The sequence below is a fragment of the Fukomys damarensis genome, unplaced genomic scaffold (assembly GCF_012274545.1).
Source record: "Fukomys damarensis isolate Sample0158 unplaced genomic scaffold, DMR_v1.0_HiC HiC_scaffold_25, whole genome shotgun sequence".
Classification (NCBI taxonomy): Eukaryota; Metazoa; Chordata; class Mammalia; order Rodentia; family Bathyergidae; genus Fukomys; species Fukomys damarensis.
In genome coordinates, this window is record NW_022900937.1 from 5,075,190 (window position 1) to 5,090,799 (window position 15,610).

At 38.0% G+C, this 15,610-nt stretch overlaps 1 protein-coding gene across 5 annotated transcripts in view; it reads left to right on the top strand.

The window, feature by feature from the left end:
• Positions 1-15,610, top strand: part of Tbck (TBC1 domain containing kinase) — a 161,045-nt gene that overhangs the window by 98,664 nt on the left and 46,771 nt on the right. The window lies entirely within an intron of this gene.

Here is a 15,610-nt window from a genome sequence, read left to right on the forward strand (position 1 = left end):
TATATATATATATTCAACACATATCTAGTGACTACTATAAGTATGTGTGTGTATTTCTGTATATATGTGGTATGATAAAAATACAGTGTTTAAGGAAAAATCAACCAATGAGATTACATCAGACTAAAAAGTTTCTGTACAGCAAAAGAATCAATCAAAATGAAAAGACAATCTATAGAATGGGGAAAAAAATTTGCCAGCTACTCCTCAGAGGACTAGTATCTAAAATATACAAAGAACTAAAAACAATCACCTAAAATTAAAGAATCAGTCAAGAAGTAGGCAAGAGAAATGAACAAGCAAATTAACAAATACATACGGTGAACAAATACATGAAAAAAAATGTTCAGTATCTCTGACCTTTAGAGAAATGCAAGTTAAAACAATGCTAATATTCCATTATATTCCAGAAAGAATGGCACTCATCAAGAAATCGAACAATAACAAAGGCTGATGAGGCTGTGGTGAAAAGGAACTCTCCTTCACTGCTGGTGGGGGTGTAACCTAGTATAACCATTGTGGAAATCAGTATGGAGATTTCTCAAAGAACTGAAATTATAAATTCCATATGACCCAGCGGTTCTCCTTTTAGGTATCTTCTCCAAGAGTTTAAATCATCATACTATAGCAATATATGCACACCAGTGTTTATAGTAGCACAACTTGTAATAGCTAAAGCCTGGAAACAGCCCACATACCCACCAACAGATGACTGGTTAAAGAAAAGGTGGTGTCTATATATAATGGAATACTACTCAGCTGTAAAGAATGGCAGATTTGAGACATCTGTAAGAAAACAGATGCACCAGGAAAATATAATGTTAAGTGAAATAAACCAGACGTACAAGCTTAAATACCATATGGAGAAGTACAAAGAAAATTAAATAAAGCATGGATAGAAAAGGACAGGGGAATGGATCTCTTGCAGTAGGGAAGAGTCCCAAGAATACAGTGTGGGGAAGCAGGAGGGAAGGGGAATAAGAATAAAGATATACCATGTACAGGAACCTGGTGACCCCAGTTAATGTAAACACTATATGCCATAGCATGAGCTAAGATTAATAATATCAGCAGGAATGAAAGTTGGGATAGGAGAAGTGATGGGGAAGTGAGGAGTTGAGTGGGTTTTTGTTAAAGGAACAAAATGTAATATTTGCATGTAGCTATTTCCCAAGATGATTATAAACTGCACGTACTGCAAACATATACTGATAAAATTTTTATAATACATTGCTTACATTTTTTAAACAGCGAAACACACATTGCCATTGATCCCCCTCCAAATACCCTTCCGGGTTTCCAACGTTCTCGCTACTTTTTGCAGTGCTTCTGAAAGTCCTCTTGCATGAGTGTCTTTAGGTGAGCCACTGTGGTTGCCTCAGTATCTGAATGGACTTGATATAGTACCTTACAAGGCCCTTTTGCCTTTGTGGAAGAGCCAGAAGTCGTATAGTGCCAGATCCCATGAATAAGGAGGAAGACACAGTCATATTTTTATTTGACAGAAATCGCTATAAACTGTGTGCTGCTTCAGAAAGTGGCAAGACAACGGGAGGAGTGCTAGAAGTGGTAGAGTGTTTTGAAAAGTGATGATAATGTGCCTTTTGCTGTAATTAATTTATTTAAATATTTTTCTGTCCCTAGTCTTATTGCTGGTTTGTCATTTCTGAATGTTGGCCCAGAGCTTTCATGAGTATCTATTTAAAAACAGCCCAGTTGTAACCTTTAACTGTGACTGACACTTCTAACTTTAGTTATCTTACTTGTGTATGGCATTGCTTCCTTCATGTGGCTGTTTAATGCATTCATTCTCTAATCTTTTCAGTGAAGATTCGGTTTTGCTCACAGACTCGCTCTTACAATCAATAGGATTTAGAATTCAGTGGAATGTTAAGTGTGGTAGACGGATTCCTGAACCTTAGTTAAGTGGGGCTGTGGGAGCACGCTGAGGATGGGTGAGTGGATATAGTGCCAGGAAGAGAGAGTTAAGTTTTAGAGATGTGCATACAGGGTATATGAGACAGCTAGATGTAGGAGCTGAGGAGCTGCTAGAGGTTTTGGTTACCAAAATAATAAGTATAATTTGAAGGTAGGAGAAGCTCAGGTAAAGTAGCTTCCCTTAAAAGCAGCCCTTGCTTAAGAGAGTAATTTTCTAGGTATCAAAGCTCTTTTTACTTTTTACTTGCTTGCTTGTAGGGAACAGGGAAAGGGGACATTACTGGAACCTCAGCAGCAAGTCCTAGTCTCCTGCGAGCCATGACAGGTGAGTTAATTTACTAGACAGAAAGGAAGAAAAATGAGACTTAGAGAAGAAGCTGAGCTTGGGCCTGATCGGTGCTGCTCTGGGCGGCAAAGACCGAAGCCCTGAGCTTGCCGCTCCTTCATTCAGTCCATCAGGAGAAACAAACGGAACAGATGACTCAGGGCAGAGAGTTCCATAAATTGTACATGGGAGAGAAACGTGTGTAAAATGTGACTCTTGGCAGAGACCACGAAAATCCTGGAACAATGAGGAGCTATGCAGGTGAAGATTTTGTGCCTCCCAGGATGTCTTCAGCTGGTGTAATCCTGCCCCGGAGCATCCCAGCATCACCGGACCATTGTGGTCTTAGCTGTGACTGGGGGTGAAGCTGGGGTTAGGTCTCCACGTGCCAGCGCTGGCCTGTAGGCAGAGAACTAGGCCCTAATCATGATTTATCTGTGAAGTGATTTTTCCCCAAAATCATGTAGACTTGCTCCCTACTCTTGCTTATTTATTTAATTTGCAATCTTCATGATTTTTATAGGCAAGTTAGATAACTGTGAAAAAAAAACATAATGAGGACAAATAATGCAGAAATGCTATATAGATTAGTAATTAATAATGGTGTTGGTAAGGCAAAATTCCAATAAATGTGTGTTTGTGAAAAATGCTATGTTTAGAACAAAAAAGCAAAGCAAGAATGCATTTGTTTTTGGGAAGCACCCAATAATGTTTGGCAGTGAGAAGACCCACTAACTTTGCTTTACTGCTTTTGAGCATCTTTGTGGGGGCTGCTTGCCAAAACATCATGTCCACTTTCTGTGAGGCTTTAGGGTGTGATTCTATTTATTCAACCCGTGTTCGACAAACTGTGGTATGTGATAGCCACGACAGTGTGCACTGGAGCCGTACAGAGAATAAGATTAATACAGCCCCATGTGGGTTGGGAACTCTTCATGGCCATCATAATGCAAGCAGGATGAGCTAGGGCTGTGGTGCTGGTGGTGTGAGAAAAATCGGTGAAATATGTACAGTGCTGATTATGCAGGCCTCGTGTGAGGTGCTGAGAAGTTTGGGCTTTACCATATTCTGTGTGCAATCAGAAAGCTTTAAGCAGAAAAATTACAGAATTTTGATATGTATTAGACAAGTGATTCTGGTTGTTGTGAGGAAGTTGACTTGGACACCTCTAAAATGCTGTGTTCTGAGGAGTAGAAAGAGCTGCCCAAGGATAAGTTCAAGAATACAGCAAGAGTTCTTACTGAATATATCACTTTACAAAAATGTTCTGCATGACAAAATCCTGAGGGATTTCTAACAGTCTGGAAGTCTGTATCTAGCAGTAAACATTCTATTCTTTCTTATGTGTAGTAGAGTACAGGTGACACCCCTTACAGACAGACGCTGAATTTGATCAGTGAGTTCCTCAAGGTCATCACATCTGTCTTTGCATGACCCAGGATCTACACCACATCTGTCCACGCTTTCTCTTGAAGGTGTCATGAAGTGCTGTCCCTGGAACTGTGCAAATGCCTCACAGTATGCATGCTGTTATTTCATTCACTTTGCTTTTGCTAGTAGGATAAGCAGCTTTATAGTCTGTCCAGTGGTGAGAGTTTTTTTTGTACTGTATTAGTAGTGGGATGTTTTTCATGTTATCAAAAGACATCAGCACCTAGAATACTTCTCAGCATCTTTCTATAAACGAATTCTTTGTGTCAAAAATACTAGTGCTTTAAAACTGGTAGATTAGCAGTCTGCAGATAAGTTTGTGCATATTAATATATTAATGTACCATTCTGGTATATTAATATTATAACAAATGATGCTATGTAATTGATCAATTAATACACAACTCTAAACCTGCCCTCTTTATGTTAATCCAGCTGTGAATTTCACACACGAAAATGCTTCATAGGGAAAAAAAGATACACAAGCTTTGTACTTTGTTTCTCCCATTATTTAAACATTTTAAGTGAAATGTACAGAAGTAAATTATACAATGCCTTTTTGACAATTACAAGAGTACATGTAACCAGCATTCCAGTCAAGATACAGAAGAATATTCACTCCTCCATTAGCAAGCCCTGTCTTATCTGTCAGTGGAGAAGAGTTTTGTTTTTCTTGGCTTTTATTTTATGAGCCACATATTTTTATAAATAAGTTTTTTAAATTTTAGTTTTCTTCTGCCATTACTGTTAGGGATAAAATATGCTCAAGTGAGCTAGCATCTGGGCATTGGAATTGCTGATTAAGCCAAGCTGTGATGGACAGTTGCAGTAGTATAAGCAAGCTGCTCAGCTGGAGAAAGTGCCAGTCCACCCCGTTCTGTGCCCTCATAGAGCAGTGCCAGGCACGGGTCAGATGGATCTCTGTAAACGTGGAAGCCGTTACTGCCAAAGATCCCCTAAGCAAAGGTCCCTGCAAGATCCTGTGGGTCAGGAAGAAAGCAGGAAGGCCTTGGAGTAGAAAAGCACTGAGTCAGATTCTAAAAGCCTTCCCTTCTTCCAAGAGAAGGCCGTAGGAGAGGTGCCTGAGGAAGGCACTGGCAGAGGCCCCCAGTGAGAGGCCCTGGGTGAGAGTGCAGACACAGGTAGGAGCATGGCCAGAGCAGAGACATCTTTGGGTAACCAGATATTTTTAGCATTCCTGGCGTTTAATTTTACCTTCTGATTTATTTTTTGGTCATTGTTCTAAGGACTATAATCTATATCCTCAACTTATTGCACAGACTTGATGCAATATAACTTTATGGAAAACATAAGAAATTTGTAGAAGTGTAATTCCATTAAGCTTCCATACGTTATGGTATTGTTTCTGTGCACTTTACATCTACAATTAAAATATGCAGAGTACAATATTTTTATTTTTGCTTTCAGTGGGTAGCTGCCTTTTGAGCTCCATGAAAACAAAAGCAGTCTAATCACCAGACTGACTCTACTGCTCTTCACTCCTTACTGTGGATTTGAGATTTTGGCTCTGAACTGTTTGATTGTGTTGTGCCCCGGTGTAGTTTTCTATTTTTCTTGCTGTTGAGGTCTTGCAATATATTTTCTTTGAAATAGCATACTTCTCTGTTACGGTATTTAAATTTGGTTCTTTTTGTTGTGGTTGTTTCATTCTCTCTATTCACTATGAATACATTTTCCTAAGTTCTTAACATATTCATAATTGAAATCTACTAATTCCAGTATGTAGATCATCATGTCATCTATTTTTGTTGATTTGTTTCTCATGATAACAGACCACATCTTTCTGTTTTCATGTCTGTTTATTGTGCAACAGGAATTGATAAATATACATTGTAAATAGCCTGGCTTTTATCTTTGTTTAAAGAAATAAGGCTTAATTCTTGTAGTTAAGTAACTGGTATATTCTTTTTATTCATGTTAATTTGGTTTATTATTAAGATGTATTTCATTTGATTTTTTTTTTTTTACTTAGTCCAAGCATGTGGCTTTTTATATCTTTAAGTAACCGGGGAGCTCAATGTGAACTCTTACTCTGACTGGACCAGACTCCAGAATTTCTGAGTTAATTATCCATTTTTATGACCCTGAATATAATTAGCACTCACTTTTAGCTCAATTCATTTAAAGAAGCTGTGGGGTGAAATTTTCTCTAGATTCACACCTAAACTTGTAGATGGTTAGTGTTCCCATTGTAAGCCTTACCTAAAAGCTGGGTTGTGGATAGAAAATTTGGTCAGTGTAAGAAATCTCAGATTATAACAACTCTGTATTATTTTAGGGTGTACAGATCTTATATAAAAGTCACAACTCCATTAAGTAGATTTTCTTCTTAGCTCCATTTTTCTCTTGAAATAACTGAGGGACAGGGAGATCATAGAAACTGTGAAAATATATAAATCAGTAACAGGCATTTCTAGTCCAAATCCGATACTTTTTGCTACAGGGAAGAACATGGTACCTGTTTACAAAAGTAGAATTTGAGACATCAGACAGTTCCATATCAACAGTTTCAAGTGATTCAAGTAAATAACTCCAGAAGTTTAATTCTTACTTTCAAGGAAGCTCATTTTTAGCTATACTAATGATAATACCTGAGATAAAACCCTCAGGTAAAATTCTGGCCATTTCTCTTTTCCAAATGTGGTAGTCCTTTCTTAACATCATTTAAATTTGTAACTCATTTTTAGAGTAATTTGATTAAATATGTTTCTCTACAACTTTTCACTTAAGCCATATTTATGGTTGTCGCTTGGAAATTAAAAGTTACTTCCCATCTTAACAATTCTCATGGCCACTTTATTCTGTGTCTGCCTCACCAGAGACATCCATGAGCGTGTTGTCTTTAAAAAAGAATGGTGTTAAACGGTGATCATTACGTTAGCTCTGATGGGAGAACTTTACCATGGGAAGGACTTGCTTCAGTCCGATTTCCAAATGCATTTGTTAAATGTCCCGCATAAGCTAAAATGGCTTGATGCCCTTTTTCTGGCAATGCAAGATTAGAATAAAATCATTAATACTTTAATTTTTGCAGATCCACTTTCTATTTTATGTCTGGTAAAATGCATGTAGAATTAACTACAGGTTCTTTTTTTTTTTTAAGTAATATCTCTTGGCTGCAGAGTTTGTTTTCCTGTGGATGAAAAGTCACAATGTGTTACCCAAATCAGGAGGTTTATCAGATATCACAGGGGGAATGACATGACTTATAACTTCCTATGTTACTTTAAAAAATAAGCTTCTCATAAAAAATAAATGTATTTGTCACAGTTATGAGGGATGGACAGCCTGATATCACAGGCTGGCATTTGCAAGAGCCTCTTGCTTCATCACCTCATGGTAGGAGGCCAGGGGGCAAAACGGAGAGAGAGGGCAGAAGAGGGATGAACTTTCTGGCACAGGGTGGTCCCTGCGATGCTGACGCTCATGGGTCCTGGGCAGAACCTTCCCCACCTGTCAGCACGGGGGCTTTGAAGACTCAGTTTCCAGCACACAAAGCTGTACACGCAGCCACCCACAGCAGTGCTACAAGCATGTCTGGCCTTAGTGGGAGCTAAGTAAATGTTAGTCATATGCTGCAGTCTTTCGTTTGAAGATAATTAATAATCACAAAGCCTCTGTTACTAACAAAGAACACTCTAAAAATTATTACTCTGGGGCTTATTTCCCTTCATTTTCTTCAGCAGCACCAAGGCATATGAATTAGAAAAACTATTTTCTCTGTATTCTTATTAGTGCATATTAATTTTATGAATACTAGGTTTTATTATAGTTTCTTACATGCATATAAAATAAGAAAAAAATCTCTTCTTTAAAACCTTGAACTACTTCAGTATGTCCTACAGTATTCTTTTCCTTATATATAAACGTACTTTTTTTTTTACTGAGTTTATTGGTACATTCTAGGAGCACACTTTTTAACTGTACCAGTCATAAAGCATTTGTTTGTCTCTACCTGTATGATCTTGCATTAGGATGGATGGGCTTGACTAAAGCCATCCCATTGCCTTTTTAAGAGCTCTTCTGAGTAGGAGTACTGTGTAGACCTGGTTATTTTAAATCACATATGGCAGTTTATGGCAATATAGTATAATAAATTGGGCACAAAATTCATAAAAAATCTGGCTCTGGCTCTGATCTGGTCTGAAAACATCCTGGCTCTGACAGGGACAGCTATTAAAACATTAGAGTCAGTGTGTATGTAGCAGTTACCACCCTGTCTGACAACACAGTCACTGAATAAATGATCACTAGTATGGTTACAATGTTGATAAAAAATAGTTCTTTATTTCTACCATAGGCATTAAGCAAAATAGCAATAAAAATATTAACTATGATGGAGAAAACTAACATTTCTCATATGCTTACGACATGCCATGTGCTAAGCCGTTGCACGTGTAGAACATTTAATCCCGTCACAGCTGTTAGATGCTGTTCCCAAGTACTGAGGAAGAATCTAGGCGGAAACAGGTTCACAGTGGTAATTGGGAAACAGAATCAGAGCTCACTTCAACATCCGTTTCCAGAGCCTCAACTCCTGCTCACCGGCCATTCTGGGCTTCAGCTGGGGAGGAGCAGAGGCGATGGGGTTATAAATGAGCTGTGCCTGTTTGTAGATTTGGGATTCGTTTTTCTTGTGTGCCTTTGGGTGTTTCCCTTTTCCTAGTTATTTGGTTAGATTTTTAAAAGGTTTTCCTGTTGAGGCAGTCACCTAACAAAACTAATTGCTTGGTAGTTACTGTCCAGTGCCGCTTGGTATGTTCACACCCCTCACCTGATCACCTTGGAAACGTCAGATTCGCCCGGGGAGCGAGATGCCCATTCCGCTGTCATTCCTCATCCCCCCTCCCCCGTAGCTGTCTGCAAGGAGCTCCCAAGACAGAGCGGGGAGGACAAGGACGGGAAAATCCTGCTGCATTTTATTAATAAGTGGTCATCTTCATTGCCGGAACCCTCGGGCTGCTTTCCACTGCTCCGCCTGAGTTGGTTCTGAAGGCTCCCCGGATGTGTGGCGCTGCTGTGAGGAGTTCACCTGTGGAGCATCCTGCCACACCGTGTTCACTGTCTCGGCTACCTGTTTGGGGGGTTGGTTTGCTTGGTTAGTTTTTTTTAATTAATAGACTTTGCTTTTTAGGGCAGTTTAGTTTGCTCGGACACACTGGGCAGGGAGCACAGAATTCCCATTCTTCATTCCTTATGATTAACACCTTACTTTCGTGCGTTACATTTGTTACAGTCAGTGAGCCAATATTGATACCTTGTTATGAATGAAAATTCATAGTTTATATGCGAGTCTACCCCTTGTGTTGCACTTTTCCTGGGTTTTGATAAACACATAATGACATACTCCACATTCTGTAATGACATACACCACGTGTAAAATCCCATGTTTCAACTCTTCATCTTTTCCCAGTCCACCCCATACTCCAAACCGGTAGCAATCACTGATCTTTTTACTGCCTGTATAGTTTTTTTCCTGTTCCAGGCTGTCATAGGGAGTTAGAATGGTAATGAATATTTTGAGGGGTGGGGACATAGTTCAGTGGTAGACAATCTGCCAAGCATGCTTTAGGCCCTCCCTAATGAGCCCTAGTACAGCAGGGGTGAAAAAGGTATTTTGCCTTTTCAGACTCAGTTCTTGCACTTTTAAAAAGTATTTAAGGACTTCACATATCTTCTAATGGCTTGATAACTCACTGCTTTTTATTACTGAGTAGCAGTCCAAATGTTTAGCCTTCAGAAGATACTTTGTGAAGGCAATCTCTTTCTAAAAAGAAACTTAAGCGGAAAAAGAAAAGTAGTCTGTATTTCAAGCTGAGTTTAAAAGAAGAATGGAGACTAACTGGGACCTAAGATATGTTTTAAAATGCATTGAGTTGAAGTACTAAAGACGTTCATTTTATATCTAAAGTGTTATCTGTAAAACTCTTGGTTACTACTGCATGCTGGAGTAATCTTACACCTCCCAACATCTCCAAATATTAAGTAATGGCATTCTATTGCTCGACTAGAAAGAGATACAAAAAGATAAGCTAAGAAGAGCTAAACAATTTGGCTGTAATTGACTTGAAATTGAAACCCAGTCTTGGTTTCCCTGGTGAGTTCTCTGAAGCATGCTGGGGTTACTCTGCTGCCTTCTCTGCAAATACTGCACCTGCCACTTTGCAGACCAGGAGCCAGGCCATCTGGGTGAGCCCATCTTCCTCCTGCATTTCTGTCCTTTTGAACCAGAGACTTTGTAATTTAATACCATTCCAATTAAGAGTAAGAGGTTATATACATCCATTTATCTCCCTGCCCTTCTGAAATATCCCTAAAATGACATGAAGGGAATGAAAAATGTCTGGTAATTCCAAGAACAAAGAGAATGTAAGAAGAGCATTAGTAGACAAGAAATGTGAATATATAGTTGCAAGATAGAAAGCCGTTTATCAGTAGTAACTTAATAAAAGTAATAAAAGTAGTAACTTAAAAGTCCAAAACTTCCTTTTAAAGAATGGAACCAACAAAAAGCAAGCAAATTCTCAGTGCAAAGCAGCAGAAGGTTTTAGGAAGTGAAGGTGAATGTAGGATGGGGCAGGAAACCAGAAAGCAGCTGGTTGAATGTATCTTAAGGGTTTCATTGCTCTCCTATGCTGGCCAACAATCTACTTTTCTATCACATAGAACCCTGAAAGACAAAGATAGATCCAGATCCGGGACCTGAGGCTGGGACCTGTAGTATAGGGAGGCAGTCCTTTTTTGAAAGAGAATATAACTTAGAGTATCAAACTGAGCTACCAAAAGAATATTTAGAATGAACAAAGACATCACAACAAGTATAAAATGGGAAAGTCTGACACATTTCCATAAAGTTTTTCCTAATGTTTTTGCTTCTTACTCATGATCACCTCTTCATGTAAGAGTAATTCTGCAATAGTTTCAGTAGAGAAAATAGTCTTTCCATTTCTAATTTTGGTTTTAAATTATGTTTTATTATTGGTAGTGGGAACCCATAAAGTATGACTTTTCACACAGTTATACTCACGGTCCTAATGCTACAGGTTTTTGTCCAATAAACAGATGCTATCTTGTTAAATTCACATCAAAAAGGGAAGAAAGGGTTATTAGTGTATTTTAATCATATATATAGCATTATAAAGTGGATTTCTGAAAGTATTTCTCTTTTGACCATGCATCAATGAGAACCAAATCTTGTTTATAATTTTAAACATTTTATGTCTAGAAGAATTTTTCATAGTCTGATTTTTAGCTATGTACATTTTGAATATGTGTCTACTACCCATTAATTTCTAGTGTCAGAATACATTGTCTGGTCTTTACACCTGTATAACAAGCAATGAGAGTATTCCAGGGAATCATTCCTTGAACTAGCAATAACTTGGCTATCAAAGCTGGACACTAAAGTGATAAGGACGGATTCTAATCAGTAATATACTATTGCAGTAGGAGGAATAATATGGTATGATCTGAAGTCAACTCTGAATTGGCCCAAAGTAACTGGGTGTTATAAAGGGAGAATGAATGAATAGGAAAAGAATGTATAAGGGCTCAGTAGGATCCAGGAAGTTCAATATTGCAGATATATGAGAAACCAGGAAAGGAGATGTGAGTTGGTCCACGTGAGACCTGTAGGGTTTGCTAATGAGTGTGTATCAAAATTAGGTCCCCACCATCCCACAAAGGCTGGGAGACAAAGACCTTATCTTCCGGTGCTGACTAAAAAAAAACTAATGACAATGGTGAGAAGATAACACAACCATGAAAAATAAGGATTTTTCTAAACAGAGAATAAAAAATTTTTTCATTGAAAATGTAGAAATTAAAATTGAAGTACAATAAAGTTTATGTTAAAATATTGGAAGATAAAATTTAGGAGTTCTTCTAGAGAATGAAACAAACATACAGATAAAAAGAGGTAAATGACAAAATTATTAGAGAATTTGTGAAGTTTAAGATTTTTTTTCTAATAAAAGGGAAGATAAAGCAATTGTCATAGATGTCAAATAAGAACTTTTTTACTAGAGAACCTTCAAATGTTCTGCCCAATGAAGTGACATACATTAAAGTATGACAGGAAATTTCAGAATTTAGAGATCCTTAAAAATGTACAGAGAAGACACCCACATGCAAATTTTCTCAAAACCACATTTCATCGGACTTCTCAACAGAAGACAATATAGCCTTTCATAACTCTGGTGAAAAATATTCAAATCTAGAATGCTGCTCCTGCTCAAAGCATCCATCAAAGGCAAAATAAAGACAGAATAAGTCATGTAAGGTTTCAAAATAATTTGCTTCCTGTGCATAGTGTTTTGGAAGCTACTGGAAAATATGCTCTATCACAATGAAATGCATCAAGAAAGAATGAATAGCACCACTCTCCCCCACATACGAATCAAATGCAGAAGACAGTGGAAGAGAATTGGATACTGGTAAAGAGAAGTACTAGGATGGCACCTGTTCAGTAGATGTATGAAGTAATTTACAGCCATCAAGGAAAAGAAGAGAGAGCTTCAGGAGAGATGTCTTTCTACCCATTGTGGTTGACTAATGGTCAACTTGAAACACCCAACTAAACTGAGTCAGCAAGGTTCTGGGCATGGATGACCCACCTGAGGATTGTTGCCAGCAAAATAAAAGGAGAACTGGAGGAAATGATGCATGCTGCTGATTTTCCTGGAGAAGGTGCTGACGTTGGTTTTCCTAATAAAAACTCAGTTGTTCTCATAGGAGGAAGAGCTCAAGTCCTCACTGTACCAAGGATGACTGCTGTTCTCTTCAGGGGAGCTCTGACCTTCTCCATGAGCATCATTTTCTGGCCAGTGCAGATCCCTCAGCCTGGTGGCACAGATCCTTCACCCTGCAGGTGTAGGCTTTCTACCTTCTACCACTGGCCTTTGGGCCTTACCAGTGCAAATCCTCTATACAGACTTACATGAGGCATTGTCATGGACTCTAGGCCTCTGGCTAGACACATGGAAGACCTTGCCTTGGGCTCTAGGCCTTCAGCTGGACTTAAAAGGGACCTTGCCATGGGGTCCAGGCCCTCGGCCGGATCCTTCAGGTCTCTAGCAAATGGACAGATCTCCTGCATTCCTCTGAATTTGACTTTTTTGAGTGAATATTACAAAATAATCCTATAAATTGTGTCTATTCCCTTGCAAACTTTAACTACAACACCCATCTTTGCCACAATGTAAAAATTAGCTGCAGTTTCTCATTGAAAGTAGTGCAGTATTTCTTAGATAAAATACCAAGAGTTATATAGAATGAAGAAACCAAAATCTGGAGAAATAATTTTGCTCAGTCACAAAGTACATTGTGGAGCTTTGATTCAAACCTAAGACATTATAGTGTCTTTATTTATAGTACAATATAAAAAAATTGTAATGTGAGACAGAAAACAGTGTCATGGGATGGGAGATTATGTTGTGAGTATGACTGCACATTTGTGTGCACGTTTTACACAATACGTTTGCATTCTATTGTGGTTAGATGCAGTGTTTTGGAAGGACTTTGAAGTGGAGGTGGCCTGGATCAGGTGATTGGGGAACAGGGGACTTACCCATGCTGTCAGTCAGGGTGGATGGAATCGGGGTGGACCTTAGTTAAAGTCAAAGTGGCCCTAAAGCTCTTATAGGGTTAGCAGGATGCTTTGAAATCAGATACAAATTGTCATTTTCCATTGTTACTGACTTCAGGACTGAACTACAAGCTCTGATGTAGACCACTGGCCTGATTTCAGCTTTTACCATATGACAGAGAGAGCAAACTGATTTAAACACTGGAGATGTAGAATCTAAACCAAAACTATTTGTCCTTGTGTGGTCAAGCAGTCTTAAATAGACCAAATTTGGACGGCGGAGAGTTTTCACTATTTAGCTAACAAATTGTTATCTTAACTATTTAAGCTGAAAGTTTTCTAAAATAAATTGAACCTCTCTGAAACAGAAGAGTAGAAGAAACTATTTTAAACTTTTATTTTTCTTGTTGCTACTTGTCTTCTTTTCCTTAAGATATCTCAGGTTAATTTTTGAGCTTTTAAAAAAAATTCACTATATTGCTATTGCTCAACTAATATGCTCATGTTTCAAAGCATGTTTGACTAATTTTCATAGAATTTTATAATAGGAATAGTATGTGGACTGCTGAAATCTGACCTCTTTGTGCAGCCATGGAGGGGACCAGCTGTGAAGTTGGCAGAACAATCACTAATAGCAGATAAAGGAATGCTTAATTGAGTAACTGATCTTTCTGGACTTGCTTGTTATATTCCAAACATTAATGGATTGGGAAATTTAAAATGATATAATCTCTTAGTAACTTTAGACATTTTACACATGGGAGCACACAAATACATAAGAAACTTTACTTTTCTGAAGTCTCAGTTTCTTCATCTTCAACAGAAATGGCAGGAGAGGGGCAGTTATAATATGTGACTTTTAAGAATCATTGTGAGGAGAAAGAGGACTAAATTAAAAGTGTGCAATGCCTATTGGACAGTGGATGCACAAGTGCCATTTTTCCTTTCCCTGAATGCTAATTCTTGACTGTTAGTCAGCATTCCTTCACTATGACAATACCTAAGGTAATCAGTAGAAAGAATGAAAGATTTATTTTGGCTCATGATTTTAGGAAATTCAGTTCATGGTCACTGAAGTGTGCTTCACCAATTTTCTAGATATCCCCCAATCCAAACAACTCAACAGCCTAGATTAGCCATCATATGCACTGCCTGCTTAGTGCTTATTCCCCTGCCCTTTTTTCTTTTTGTACCTGGGATCAAACTTGGGACCTCACGCTTGTGAGGCAGGCAGCAGAACCACTGAGCTAGAGCCCCAGCTCTCTTTTCCCCTTATTTGTAAACTTTTCATTTCAAAAAGAGAAATATATAATTTCTCCTTTGTAATCTTCAACATATAATTTTCTGAATTGCTTATATGAGTTGACATAGTCGGACTTTTGCAGAGAAAGTGAAAATACTATCTGCCATTTGCTGGCTTTAGAAACAGAAAGAGAAAAGGGTATTCAATGCTAATTCATCTCAGTCAACTTAGTTAACTTCTGCTGTTCTGTGGTCTCTTTCCTCACAGAGCAGTGGCCAGTTCCTCCTCAGGAATGTTGGCCTCCTGAAGAGCTACATTCCCTTCAAAAATAAACAATAATTTAGAGTTGTAATCACCTTTCCATTTACATATTACATCTGCGTCAAAGATGTTTAGATTTCAAATCTGGAAAAGAAAATTCTGTAAAAATGTTCATTTTGTGAAGCCAGTTTTCATCAGGTGCATTTATTTCTGTCCACATTAGATCTCATTTAAACCATTAAAGGCATCATGACATGTTGTGGCAATACATATATACTCTTGCTTATAGCAGCACAACTCACAGTAGATAAATCTTGGAAGCAGTGTATATGTCCACCAATAGATAAATGGATAAAGAAGTGGCCTTTATACACAGTGGAGTACTACTTAGATATAAAGAATAAGCTTAAGTCATTTGTAGGAAATGAATGCACCTTGAGACTGCAGTGTTAAGTGAAATAAATCAGACACACAGCTTAAGTATTACATGGTTTCTCTTATAGGAGAAACCCAAAGTATAAAAAAGAGAAGAGAGTATAAAAAATAAAAGATAGATAATAGGAAACAGGGAGATAGATCTTTTTCAAATGGGAAGGAGACCAGGAGATGAAGGACGTGAGGAGAGAGAGGAGGGAAAGGGGGAAAAAGAATTAAAATGTATACATATACCAATTCCCTTCAATGAGCATAACATTCTTTACTAATAATTTTTTGATTATAAAAGAAGGAAAAATGACTACATGGAGAATTTGACAAATTTGGCCCTGATTATTCTGTCATTTAATAAGTGGCAATTAAACTGTCAA